Source organism: Microcebus murinus, chromosome 18, assembly GCF_040939455.1.
Source record: "Microcebus murinus isolate Inina chromosome 18, M.murinus_Inina_mat1.0, whole genome shotgun sequence".
Lineage (NCBI taxonomy): Eukaryota > Metazoa > Chordata > Mammalia > Primates > Cheirogaleidae > Microcebus > Microcebus murinus.
In genome coordinates, this window is record NC_134121.1 from 58,241,549 (window position 1) to 58,256,405 (window position 14,857).

The window sequence follows — 14,857 nt, forward strand, 5'->3', positions numbered from 1 at the left end:
CTGGATCAAGGTCTCCACAGGGCTGGATGACCTGGATTCCCCTACAAGACCCAGCTCCTGCAAAACCCTGCGTTGCTCCTGCCTTTGGCCCCAGTCCTTGGGGAAGTAAAATGTCCGTCCAGTTTGGTTCAGTCTCTCTGTGGACTCAGTGTCCAGGCAACAGGGAAGATAGATAAGAAGGCATGTCCTGGTGGGCGAGAAGGTTTAGGGGCACCACGCTGTAGAGTTCCCAAGTGACCCCTTCACCCCATTCCCACCCAGCTACCCAAAGAGGAGGAAATGGGGCACAGAGCCTGGAGAGGGATTGGGCAGCTCTCCCACTGGGGCAGGGAACAATTTCAGGCCTGGTGGATCAAGTGAAGGTGGCGATGAAGGAAACGTTCAGGAGACACAGTCCTGCTGCAGGTGGGGAGAGAAAAAGGCAGAGTTATTTTCCTTTGAAAAACCCAGGTGATTTCCCTAGGTGGTCCTGTGTAGCCCTGACAACTAAGTAGGGAAAGGCTTAAGCAGGACAGGATGGGGGAACTAGTGAGCTGCTGGGCTCAGGTGGACCATCCCTGAGGGCCTGGCCTAGCACTTAACCTCTCTGAGTCTTTGAAAAACATCTAGCCCATAGTAGATGCTCAAGAAGAATATTGATAACACTTTCCTCTGTAGATCTTAGGAAGGGAAACATTTGTGCTTGTGAACAAATACTTTAGCCTTTGTACAATATCATTTCAGTTTTGTAAATAAACCATATACTTCTGTGCTTTTCTGCATTTTCTTAAATTTCCTTCAATGTCTAAGTCTAATTCGGTGGCTAACTACCCTGCATCGAGAGCCTTCTGTTGGCTCACCTCTGTTACAAACACTGTCCTTGCATTAACTTGTCTAATACTCATAATAAACCTTCGAGTCAGGCACAGTTGTCCTCTCCCTTCTCCAGCTCAGGGAGGTCAGTTGGACCAAGTCAACACAGCTGGCCAGGGGAGGGCACAGCTGAGGCTGGCTCTTCTGCCTCCCCATGCTGGACAGCTTAGGAGTGTTGTTATCATGCAAAGCTGCCAATATGATTGTGTGAAAAAATCATTGTGAAAAAGCAGGTTATAGTCAAGACTACTAAGAGTAGACAGAATGAAAAAATGAATTGAAATGATTTTTCAGTCTAATATCAGACATGTGTAGATGGCAAGTAGGTATTGATTTAGTTAAAGCCATAATTGCCTAACTACTCAAAACAAGCCACTTTGGCAGAACAAGTAAGCGGTGTTTCAGTTGCAGCCTCAGAAGTGTTGGTTCTTACAACCACAAACTTCTGCGGAACACAAAGTTTCCAACCATAGTCAAGCCCTCCACTGCCCACTCACAGAGATTCTTTCTTCCAGAGAGAGGGAAGAAGAAAGGGAGCCCAGAAGGAAGGAAGGAATGGAGGGAGAGAGGGAGGGAGAGTCTCCCTGTCCCAAGAGTGTTCCTTCAGTTCGATAACTTCCCAATTCCGGACTTCATGCTCCTTCTGCAGAATCAAGTATATAATTCCTCCACATTACTATTTCCTAGCCCTGTAACAATACTGGAAATGTATATGCTGTGACATAAACAACCACAAAAGCAGGTCACAATAATGTATGTTGAGATTATAACCATTTAAACTATAACAGATGCATTGCATAAAAGATTTCAGGAAAACACAAAATACTAAAGGATAAGTAGAGCAGAAGGATGATTGTTTTTCTCTAGTTTCTAAAAATGTTGACTTTAAATTACCTTTCCATTAAAACACTTCTAAGAAAACAATTTTTTAAAATAATGATCAAAAATAGTCTATTTTCCTCATTTAGAAAGCACCAGCCATCTGTAGTACCAAATGATAAGAGTTGTCAGGAGGGTTTTTTTTTTTCTTGAAATCCCCTTAGATATAAAAATAAGAGAAAGGCCCAAGGGTATCCAAACTTCACTGGTGGTCAATCTCTCTCTCTCTCTCTCTTTTTTAAGAGACAGAATCTCCCTATGTTGCCCAGGCTTGTCTCAAACGCCTGGCCTCAAGCAATCTTTTTTTTTTTTTTTTGAGACAGAGTCCAGCTCTGTTGCCCTGGGCTAAAGTGCAATGGCATCAGTCTAGCTCACAGCAACCTTAAGCTTCTGAACTCAAGCGATCCTCCTGCCTCAGCCTCTTGAGTAGCTGGGACTGCAGGCCATTGCCATGGTGCCCAGCTAATTTTTCTATTTTTAGTAGAGATGGGGGTCTCACTCTTGCTCAGGCTGGTCTCAAACTCCTGACCTCAAGCGATCCTCTCACCTCGGCCTCCCAGAGTGAGGTGTGAACCACTATGACTGGCCTTTTTTTTTTTTTTTTTTAATATTTTTTTTACCCGGAGCCACACTCAAGAAGCATTGAGCAAATAGACTCCTCTTTTTTTTTTTTTAACAAAATGCAAATGCTGTCACCTTAAACACAGTATTTTAAAACCTGCATGTTCACTTAGCAATATATTTTGATCATATTTCAAAACTAGTGTGTAGCAAAATATACTCCATCCTTTGCATAGTATTTCGTTGACTAGATACAATAGATTGAACCAGTCTTCTACTAATGGACACTTGGGTGGTTTCCAGGTTTTATGCTATTGCAAATTCTGAAGCCTGCACATACGAGGCCTTTACATTACCACCTCTATATAGACATCTATATGTTAGATACATTCCAAGAGTGGAATTGCTAAGTCAAAATGTATATACATTTTTAATTTGTATAGATGTATACAAACTGCCATCCAAAATGGTTGAACTACTACATTTCCAATATCATTGTACAAATATGCCTATTTCTCTATATCTTAACCTACACTATTGTCAAACTTTGACATTTTTATCAATCTGATAGGTGAAACATGGCATCTCATGTTTAATTTTGAACTAAAGGAAAATGAAAATACAATTTATCAAACTCTGTGGGATATGACATGATATTGAAGGAGAATAATAATAAATTCGGAGGCCTGACAACACCTGACTTTAAGATGTACTGTAAAGCTACAAGTCATCAAGGTTGTGTGCTATTGGCAAAAGAACAGAAAGACAGATCAATGGAACAGAATAGAAAGCCCAGAAATAGATCCATGCAAATAGAGTCAACTGATGTTTGACAAAAGAGCAAACGCAATACAATGAGGAAAATATAGTCTTTTCAACAGATGATGCTGGAACACCTTGATATCCACGTGCAAAAATATGAATGTAGAGGCAGAACTTACACCCTTCACAAAAATTGACTCAAAATGGATCTCAGATCTAAAGATAAAATGAAAAACTCTAAAATTCCTAGAAGATACCATAGCAGAAAATCTAGGTGACAATTAACTGAGCAGCACCTAAGTGGACACATAGGTACTACAGTAATAGGGTATTGGTCAGGTGGGAGGGGGAGGGGGCGGGTATATACATATATAATGAGTGAGATGTGCACCATCTGGGGGATGGTCATGCTGGAGACTCAGACTTATGGGGGGAGGGGAAGAATGGGCATTTATTGAAACCTTAAAATCTGTACCCCCATAATATGCCAAAAAAAAAAAAAAAAAAAGAAAAAGAAAATCTAGGTGACATAGGGCTTGCTGATGACTTTTTTTTTTTTTTTAAGATGGGGGTCTCGCTATATTGCCAGGGCTGGCTTCCATCTCCTGGGCTCAAGTGACCCTCCTGCCTCAACCTCCCAAGTAGCTGAGACTACAGGATCACACTACCATGCTCTGCTTAGCAATGACTTTTTAGAAACAACACCAAAGATGTGATCCATGAAAGAAAAAAAATTAAGAGGGCAGGCGCAGTGGCTCACGCCTGTAATCCTAGCACTCTGGGAGGCTGAGGTGGGCGGATCACTCAAGGTCAGGAGTTCGAAACCAGGCTGAGCGTGACCCCGCCTCTACTAAAAATTGAAAGGAATTAATTGGCCAACTAAAAATATATATACAAAAATTTAGCTGGGCATGGTGGCGCATGCCTGTAGTCCCAGCTACTTGGGAGGCTGAGGCAGCAGGATCACTTGAGCCCAGGAGTTTGAGGTTGCTGTGAGCTAGGCTGACGCCATGGCACTCACTCTAGCCTGGGCACAACATGAAACTCTGTCTCAAAAAAAGAAAGAATACCAGCACTTTCCCTTTTTAAAAGAAAAAAAAAAAAAAAAAAGAAAGAAAAGAAAAGAAAAGAAAAGAAAGGATTCTATAAAGAAAAAGAAGAAAAAAATAAAAAAAATCAAGAAATTGAACTTAAAATTTATTAATAAAACTTCTGTTTTGCAAAAGACACTGTTAAGAGAATAAAAAGGCAAGCCCCAAATTTGAAGAAAATATTTCTTAAAGGACTGCGTTTTAACAGTACCCAGGATTTGTTTTGTTTTTGTTTTTGTTTTTGTTTTGTTTTTTTTTTTTTGAGACAGAGTCTCACTTTGTTGCCCAGGCTAGAGTGAGTGCCATGGCGTCAGCCTAGCTCACAGCAACCTCAATCTCCTGGCTCAAGCAATCCTCCTGCCTCAGCCTCCCAAGTAGCTGGGACTACAGGCATTCGCCACCATGCCCGGCTAATTTTTTGTATATATATATTAGTTGGGCAATTAATTTCTTTCTATTTATAGTAGAGACGAGGTCTCGCTCTTGCTCAGGCTGGTTTCAAACTCCTGACCTCGAGCAATCCGCCCGCCTCGGCCTCCCAGAGAGCTAGGATTACAGGCGTGAGCCACCGCGCCCGGCCAGGATTTGTTTTAATCAGGTATGCTATGACACGCAGACACAGAAAGGACTGTTGTAAAGGAAAAAGTTAATTCTAGTCACAGTTCACTAGAAACAGGCAGCCCATGTGCCATGCAGGGCCCAAGAGGAAGCCCTGGGGCTGGCCAGGAGGGAAGGAAACATGAGCCTTCAGTGCAGTTTCTATGGGAAAGAATGGGGGAGTCAGGGTAAGCAGGCTTAGGACCAGCTAGCTAGTTTGAATAATTGCAGTGGGTTCTAGGGTGTAGGGCTGTCCCTGATTGTCTGGTGCCTGACCTTGGAGTGAGTAGAGCAGGTGGATAGTGGCCCAGACTTAGCCCAATACAAGTTGGTGGTTAGGGGGGTGGGCTCTAGGTTGGTTGGTTTGTGTAGGAAAGGCACTTTTTTTTTTTTTGAGACAGAGTCTCACTCTGTTGCCTGGGCTAGAGTGCTGTGGCATCAGCCTAGCTCACAGCAACCTCACATTCCTGGGCTCAGGCGATCCTCCTGCCTCAGCCTCCTGAGTAGCTGGGACTACAGGCATGTGCCACCATGCCTGGGTAGGGTTTTTTTCTATATATTTTTAGTTGGCCAATTAGTTTCTTTCTATTTTTAGTAGAGACAGGGTCTCGCTCTTGCTCAGGCTGGTTTCGAATTCCTAACCTTGAGTCATCCTCCTGCCTCAGCCTCCCAGAGAGCTAGGATTACAGGCGTGGGCCACCATACCCGGCCTGGAAAAGGCACTTTTGAAGGTAAGTTGTTTGTTGTCTCTAGGAATTCGCTAAACCCTGGGAGGGGCAGTCCCACCAGGGTCTGAAAGACCTCAAGATGTCAAAGCATGAGAATACAGAAAATAAAACATATGGTTAATACAGATTTATATCCAAAATACACAAAGATCTCTTAAAACTCAACAATAGGAAAATAAACACCCAACCGAAAAATGGAAAAACGATCTGAACAGACACTTCCCCGAAGAAGACACACAGGCGGCAAATGAGCACACGAGAGACGCTCCACACCGCATGTCAGTAAGGGAGTCGCAAATTAAAACAACAGTGAGTTACCACTACGCGGTGATCACAGTGGCTAAAATCCAAAACACTGACAACACCAAACGCTGGTGAGGATATGAAGCAACAGGAGCTCCCATCCGTCACTAGCAGGAACGCAAAGCGGCACAGCCACTTGGAGACAGCTTGGCATGTTTTCCCAAAGCTAAACATAATCCTACCATATGATCCGGGAAGCGTACTGCTTGGTATTTACCCAAATGTACTGCAAACTCACGTCCACACAAAATCCTACACAAGAATGTTTACAGCAGCCTTATTCGTAATTGCCCCAAATTGGCAGCAACTAATGTCTTTTACCAGGTGAATGGATAAACAAGCTGTGGTACATCCATACAACGAAATACTATTCAGTGATAAGAAAAAAATGAGCTATTAAGCTACAAAAAGCCATGGAGGAAACTTAAATGCATATTAAGTGAAGAAGCCAATCTGAAAAGACTACATTCGTTGTGATTCCAACTATGTGACGTTCTGGAGAAAGCAACACCATAGAGACAGTAAACAGAATAATCGTTGCCAGGGCTTTTTGGGGGAGGGGGAGGAAGGCCAAGGGAGGAAGGGATGATTAGGTAGAGCACAGAGGATTTTTAGGGTGGCGAAGCTACTCTGTATGATACTATAATTACGGATACATGACATTATGCATTTGGCAAAACATGCAGAATGTACAACGCAAAACAGGAGCCCTGTTTTAAACCATGGGCTTTATAATAATTTATCAATATTGGTTCATCAATTGTAACAGATGTACCATACTAATGCAAGATGTTAAGAGAGAGAGAGGAGACACATGGGAACTTTCCATACTTTCTGCATGATTTTTCCTGTAAACCTAAAACTGCCCTAAAAAATAAAGTTCATTAATAAAAATTATAAAAAATGTCATCTCTTATTTTATCTGTGTTTCTTAATGAAAAGTAAGTTTGAGGCTGGGGACCGTGGCTCATGCCTATAATACCAGCACTTTGGGAGGCCAAGGCTCGAGGATAGCTTGAGAACGGGAGTTTGAAACCAGCCTGAGCAACATAGCAAGACTCCATTTGTAAACACACAAAACAAATTCTTTTAATTATCTGGGTGTGATGGCACACGCCTGTAGTCCCAGCGACTTGGGAGGCTGAGGTGGAAGTATCACTTCAGCCCAAGAGTTCCAGGCCGCGGCAGTGAGCTATGATCATGCCACAACACTCCAGCCTGGGTGACAGGAGACCCTGTCTCCAAAAAAAAAAACAAAGAAAGAAAATTCTGAGTATATCTTTCTTGTTTATTAGCCATATTTAATTGTCTATAAACTACCTGCTTAATGTCTTTTATATTTATGTAAAGCATTTTATATAATGGTTTTAATATTTTCTTATTGATCTTTCAGAATTCTCTGTATAATAAAGAATATCATTTATGTAGAAACTTAATTTTTTTCTTTTACATTATGTGATATAATTTTCTTTGTTGTTGCTATTTTGCTCTACTAGAGTTTTAATTTTTAATTTATTCTTATTTATCAGACTTTGTTTATAGTGTTTCAGTTTTGTGTCTTATCCTCATCTAAGCTTTTTTTTTTTTTTTTTAAATAAATCACCTGTGGTTTTTCCTAGTACTTAAAAAACAAAAGTTTATAACAGGGGTCCTCAAACTTTTTAAACAGGGGACCAGTTCACTGTCCCTCAGACCATTGGAGGGCCGTACTGTAGTTTTAAAAAAACTATGAACAAATTCCTATGCACACTGCACATATCTTATTTTGAAGTAAAAAAACAAATGGGCAAAAACACCCGTATGTGGCCCGTGGGCAGTAGTTTGAGGATGCCTGGTTTATAACATTGAGCCATGTGGATTTTTTTCCCAGGTGGATAGCCAGCCAATTGTCTGGATACTGTTTCTTAGATAATTCATCATTCAACCACTGGTTTGAAATGCTACCTGTATCATAATTTAAGTTTCCCCAAATATCTGGACCTATTTATTGGGTGTATTCTGTTCCACTGAACTCCTCTTACCTCTTTCAGCGTCAGAACCAAACCAGTCAAAGCAATGCAGCTTTATAAGTGAGTTATCTATTTGCTATTTGGTGGGGATATTCTTTCCTAGTTTTTCATTTCCCTCAAAAAACTTCCTGGATATTCTCCCTTTGTTTGTTTTTTTTTTTCAGGTGAAATTTAAATTCATCTTCACAACTACAAATGGAATGTCCCTGAGCAAACTTGTTTGAATCGGGTCCTCCAAGAGTCTGGGGTGTCACTGGGAACCATGCCCACTTGAGGACCGGAGGCCAAGTGTGGCCCTGGCGAGGCAGGGGGGGAGGCAGGGCCGGAGCCTCCTGAGGGAGCCTGTGGGGTGGCCGGCACACAGAGGGGCCCAGTGTCAGGAAGAGGATCCTTGGACCTCACAGACAGGGCTGGAGAGGAGGAGTGGCTGCCAAGAGCCCTGCTGGGGGCAGATCAAAGGTAAGCCAGGAGCGACTCTTCACAAACAAGAGACACAAACAAGAGGAGAGCCAGGGCCAGGCTGGCAGCATCGCCATGGGCCACCGGAAGGCCTGGGCAGGCCCTCTACCCAGTCTCAGCTGGATGCACATCTCTGCACTTTGGTTTCTCCTTCTGCAAGGACAATAATACCACACCCCCCAGCCCTCCTCAGACGCGCACAGGCTGTGGGGAGAACGCAGGGGGTAACCGTCACAAAGGCCCAGCCTGATGCCAGGACCCCGGGAGCACCAGGCAGGGATGCTGCCAGCTCTGCACACTCATACCCAGGCCTGCAGAAATGTAGACGTCACTCACATGTTCTCTTTCCTCAGTTTTCAAGAACGGCCTCACTGCGTGGGCCCAGAGGTTCAGGATGCTGTCTGTGGACGCTCAGGACTCTGGACTGTCTTGGGGGCAGAAGAGAGAGGCGAGGGGGAGTCGCAAAGGGTCTGGATAAACTGACTTTATGGAGCTCTCAACACTGGAAAGCGGATACTCCATTCTGTCCCTCATGACATGGGAGGCTAACACCCAGGAAAGTCAGGATGAACCTCCTGGGACCAGCTAGAATATTCCATGGCCACAGCTACGGTCCCTGGCAAGATGGTGCACTTGGAAGCTACAAGAGCCAGGGCTCCTAAGGAGATCCTGAAGAACTTAGTTTGGCCTAGGGCCTTTTAGACCCTAAAGTTGGTGACAATCTGAATGGCGTCAGGCAGAGAAGTGACAAAGTGTGTCAGGGAGGCAGCCAGCTGTCACCCTGCTACTGGCGAGGGGGAGGCCACAGCCTGGGCCTGGTGAACCTCTGCCTGAGGGGAAGGTGGGGCTGTGGTGGCTGGACATGCACCCTGACACTGGCCACCAGGCAGGAGGCTCTCCGCCGGCCTGGATTTGGAGGGTGACCAACACTTGAGGAACATCTTCCCCCTTAGCTTTTCTCAGTCAAGCTCTCTTCAGCCCAGCTTGGAGGACACCAGGGACTTGCTCGTGATCCCAGCGCGGGCGCCTGGCGGAAGCCAGGCAGGCCTAGCCCATGATGGCAGGGTCCTCTGGGGTCTGGGGGACTCTCACCCTTGGATCCCCGTTTCTGTGCCTGCACACATCCCCACACTCCCCTTTCCCTCGCCCCTCCTCTCAGACCTCGGGCTTCCCTGCATGTCCCCGTGCTGGCCCTACGGACACGGGGAAGTGGGGGCGCCACCGCTCCGCCTTCCATCTCCGCCCTCAGCGACGTCTTCCCGACCAGCCTCAGGCCCCCTTTCCGGATGCCGCCCTCGGCTTTCCAGAGCCCTGGGGGGGCTTGGTGACCGGGGCTGTTTTGCCAGGGGCGCCCCTCCCGCTGACCCGGGGGCTGTACTGGGGGTGCGGGAACGCAGGTGGCGGGGACCCGGACCCCTCTCCGGTCGGGCAGGGCGGCGGGGATCCGGACCCCTCTCTGGGCGGGCGGGGGCGTGGACCCCTCTCCGGCGGACAGGGCGGCGGGGTCCGGGACCCCTCTCCGGGCGGGCGGGGCGGCGGGGGCGGGGACCCCTCTCCGGGCGGGCGGGGCGGCGGGGGTGGGGACCCTTCTCCGGGCGGAGGGGCCGGCGGGGGCGGGGACCCCTCTCCCGGCCGACGGGGCGGCGGAGGCGGGGACACTTCTCCGGGCGGGGCGGCGGGGTCCGGGACCCCTCTCCGGGCGGGCGGGGCGGCGGGGGCGGGGACCCCTCTCCCGGCCGACGGGGCGGCGGGGACCGGGACCCCTCTCCAGGCGGGCAGAGCGGCAGGGCGGGCGGCCGCGAGGGGGCGCCCTGCACCACCCTTTGCCTTCGCGGCGCCCTGGGAGCTGGAACCTCCGAGAAGGGCTGGGGGTGCAAAGAAACGGAGAGGCCCAGGGGCTGGGGCTGGGTGCGATCAGAAGGGGGGCAGGAAGGAGGCGCTGAAGAGGACAGGAGAGACGTGTCCAGAGGGGACGCGGGAAGGGACGTGCGGGCAGAGTGGCGGCGGGGAGCCTACTCGGGGCTTCTCCGCGGCCTGGCCGTCCGCCGCCTCCTGCCCCTCCGAGCGGCCCGTGGAGGGGTCCGGCCGGCAGCCACGCTGGCGTCAGCCGCTGGCACCGCCACCGCCAGGCCCGCGGCTCCAGGCAACCCAGGACGCCACGGGGGCGTGCTGGCGGGTGCGGGCGTCCGGGACGGGACGTGCCTCCCCCGCAGTCCACGTCCCGCAGGCCCATGCGCACCCCGCACACAGCACCCCGACGCGCGCTCGCGCAGGCCCAGGCGCGCTCCCGGAGGCCCGGCTCCCCTGGGGCCGCGTGCTAGGAACGTGACTCAGCGCCTTCGCCACCGGGGGTTGGGACTGCAGCTAGGACGGCCCAGCCCTTCCTCGGCCACATGTGCCCCTCTCCAGCCAGGGGCGGGGGCTTTTCCGGGGTTGGAGGTCGGGGCAGGTTCATTCATTTGTTGGGGAACTCAGCAGACAGGCAAGCACAGGGAGAGGGAGAAGGGCTAAGGTTGCAGACAAGGAGAGTCCTCTTGCAGGCATTAGGGGATTTGGGGTGCACTGCAGGCCACAGGAGGGACAAAGGGCTGTGGGCCCAGGTTGGGAGGAAACAGCCACAGCCATGTGGGCACATCAGGAAGGCCTTTGGAAGCAGGGGATGTAGGGAAAGGGACAAGGGTGTCCTGAGAGCTGAGTTTGGCGGGAGTGGAGGGAGGGCGGCCTTGGGAACCAGACATCAGCTAAGGTCGAACTGTATTTGGTGAGGAGCCTCAAGGGGTGGGCCGTGGGGCACGGGTTGCCTGGGGGCCGCAAGTGAAGAGACCAACGCAATGGCATGGGCAATAACTAGAAAAGACTTGGGCTACTGGCTGGGGGTGGCGCGACACAGAGGAGTCTTGCCCTGGGTAGGCCGAGAGCCAAGTTTCCACCTGTGCCCCATGCTGAGGACTGATGGATCCCACCACTGCGGTGGGAAACCAGGAGGCCTCATTCCCTGACTTTCTAGCTGCCCTGAGGCAGGGGACTGACTGAGTTGACCCTGGAGGGAGTCTCAGTGCACTTCTGAGACTCACTCATTCTTGCTCTGCGCGTTTGTGTGTCTTCCACACCACCAAAGTCCCACCCCACCCCGTCTGCCTGAGATTTGTTGAATGAATGAATGAGCAGAGATGGGCCAGAGACAGGTGTAGGCAGTTCTCTGTGCTGCACTACCTGGCAGGACGCCACACACAATTAGATCTACAATAGAGGCTTTTTACTAAGGCCAGGGCTGGGCTGGGAGGTTAGGCCTGGGGTCCCCGAGGGCAGGCAGGACAGGCCTGGGCTGCCATGCCTCTGGTCTCCCACTGTTTACCCAGCTGAAAACTCTGCCTTTTGGATCTAGCTCTGCTGATAAGTCACTATGAGAAGTGGGGTGTGTCCTGCCACCTCCCATCCATTCTGCCATGCTCTATTGAGCACAAACTGTGTGTCATACCTGACTCCCGCCAGGTGCCGCAGAAAACTGGGCACTGCCTCTGCCCTCCTGGAGCTCCTCATCCAACAGGGGAGGCACACGCTGTCGACGTAGTTCGTGGAGAGTGGCAGACGTCCAGATGGGTCCCTCAGCCAGCAGCGCCCAGGAGAAGCCAGCCTCATCTGTAGGTGACACCAGAAGGCTCTTAAGGCCTCATGCAGACTAAAGGTCCTTACTTATGTGACTGAGGACTGCTCTGGCTACTCCTGCCTCCTACAAAGAGGGCAAACTCCTGGGCTCCAGTGATCCTCCTGCCTCAGTCTTCTGAGTAGCTGGGACTACAGGTGTGAGCCACCACGGCCAGTTCATTTTTTTAATTTTTTGTAGAGACAGGATCTTACTACGTTGCCCAGGCTGGTGTCAAACTCCTGGCCTCGAGAGATCTTCCTGCCTTAGCCTCCCAAAGTGCTGGGATTATAGGGATGAGCCACTGCACCTGGCCAATGCTTCAATTTTAAATATGAATTTACAGCCAGGATGACTAGACACTGGAGGAAAGTATTCAATCTGAAAGTGAGAAACCCAAAACAAATAGAAAAAAAAGAGCCTATAGGAAAAAGACACAATGTAGGAATCAGAAGAAAACTTAAAACAACCACCACCACAATATCTTCAGGAAGATAAAAAGATATGGGAGCCATGAATCAAGAACAGGATGTTGTATAATAGGGGAAAAATCAGAACACTAAAATAGCTCTTGGAAATTAAAATAGAGTAGCTGAAATACAAAATTGCAGTAGCAGGGTTAGAAGATAAAGCAGAGATAATTTCCCAAAAAGCAAAACAAAAAGGTAAAGTGATAGAAAACAGGAGAGAAAAGACAATACAATCTAAGGCTTACCATCTGAAAATAGCAGTCTAAGAGAAAACAAAGGGAAAGAAATTATTAAAGAAACCATTTAAGACATTTTCTCAGATTAAAAGTTCCCACTGAAAGCCCATTACAGAAAAAAAAAAAAAAAAAAGGCCCATACTGAGGGCCATTGTTGTGGACTTTCAGCATATCAAGGATAAAGCAAAGATCCTACACATGTCCAGAAAGAGGGAAACAAATCAAATACAAAGGGTTAAGAATCAGAAACTTCAAGGCAGCAGCACTGAATACTAAACAACAATGCTGTCAAGTTTCTGAGGGAAATTCCAACCTGTGATTTTTATAACCAGCCCAACTAGCAATCCAATGTGAGAGTTTGCAGTAAATGTGCTTAGACATTCAAGATATCAAAGAGTGCACCTCCTGTGAACTCTTTCAAGAAGTTGCAAGGAATAAAACATCCAACAGGAAGAGATGAAACCTAGGAAACAGGCAGTCCAGTGTAGGATAGAGGTAAGGAGAAGTCCCAGGGTAAGCCTGATTGTAGCTGGCCCAGCCTGAGTGGGAAGACGGTTCCCAGGAGGGAGGCTTATAGAATAAAAAGCAAAACTGAGATTGTCTGTTGCACTTGGAATTTAATATTGGTAGTAATACTTATATGCTTAAATGTGTAAAACATCTCTGGAAGAGCACACGAGAAACTAGTAACAGTGGTTGCCTCAGAGGAGGGGAGCTGGGTGGCTGGAGGCAGGACAGAGAAGGGACACTTGCTTTTCACTTTTCACTGATGTCCCTTTGTACCCCTTTCAATTTGTTACATGTATATTTATGGATTATTGAAAAAAACATTAATAGAAAAGAGAATAGTATTGATAAGGATGTGTAAGACTTTTTGGAACATTTTTTTTTTTTTTTTTTTGAGACAGAGTCTCGCTTTGTTGTCCAGGCTAGAGTGAGTGCCGTGGCGTCAGCCTAGCTCACAGCAACCTCAAACTCCTGGGCTCCAGTGATCCTTCTGCCTCAGCCTCCTGAGTAGCTGGGACTACAGGCATGCGCCACTATGCCCGGCTAATTTTTTATATATATATCAGTTGGCCAATTAATTTCTTTCTATTTATAGTAGAGACGGGGTCTCGCTCTTGCTCAGGCTGGTTTTGAACTCCTGACCTTGAGCAATCCGCCCGCCTCGGCCTCCCAAGAGCTAGGATTACAGGCGTGAGCCACAGCGCCCGGCTTTTTTGGAACATTTGTGAAGAACTAGTTAAAAGAACATAGAAAACTAAAAAAAATGAGAAGAAAGGCAATTATGAACTCTTGCTTCTTACATGAAAGGACATACTAGAGCATCCTTCTTGGTTCAACGGTGACAATATGTTGTGACAGTCTCATGATCTCTGCTATTTAACCAAAAATCTAACCCATTAGGAGGCTGGAGGAGAGAAGCAAGCTATATGCTCACCTTCTACGTGGCAGAAGTCAATGGATAAAACGACCAGAGCAGTTGCAGACACAGCACTGGGGGATTTTCTGAATGGCTGGAAGAACTGAGAGTGGTTTTGGTTAGTTCTGGGAAAGACAAAGCAGCGTTTGTTTGTTTACTTTTAACATATTAAGGCTTTTTAAGATCAATATTTTGGCCAGAGGTGGTGACTCACACGTGTGTAATCCCAGCACTTTGGGAGGCCAGGCAGGAGGATTGCTTGAGGCCAGGAGTTCAAGACCAGTCTAGGCAACATAGCGAGACCCTCTGTCTATTAAAAAAAAGAAGAAAAAAAGATTGATATTTAATCCAAATATGAGTACCATTATGATTTTTTAAATTTCATTTAAGAAGAAAGAAGAGGCCGAACGTGGTGGCTCACACCTGTAATCCTAGCACTCTGGGAGGCCGAGGAGGGAGGGTCACTCAAGGTCAGGAGTTCGAAATCAGCCTGAGCAAGAGTGAGACCCTGTCTCTACTAAAAATAGAAAGAAATGAATTGGCCAACTAAAAATACATAGAAAAAATTAGCCGGGCATGGTGCCTCATGCCTATAGTCCCAGCTACTCGGGAGGCTGAGGCAGAAGGATTGGTTGAGCCCAGAAGTTTGAGATTGCTGTGAGCTAGGCTGATGCCATGGCACTCTAACCCCGGCAACAGAGTGAGACTCTGTCTCAAAAAAAAAAAGAAAGAAGAAAGGCCACTGGCTATTAGGTGGAGAGCACACCAAGACCACAGAGACGGGTTTGCTCCTCTGTAAACTGAGGGTATCTGGCGCTCTCAGGTCTGTGCCATAGGGAAACGG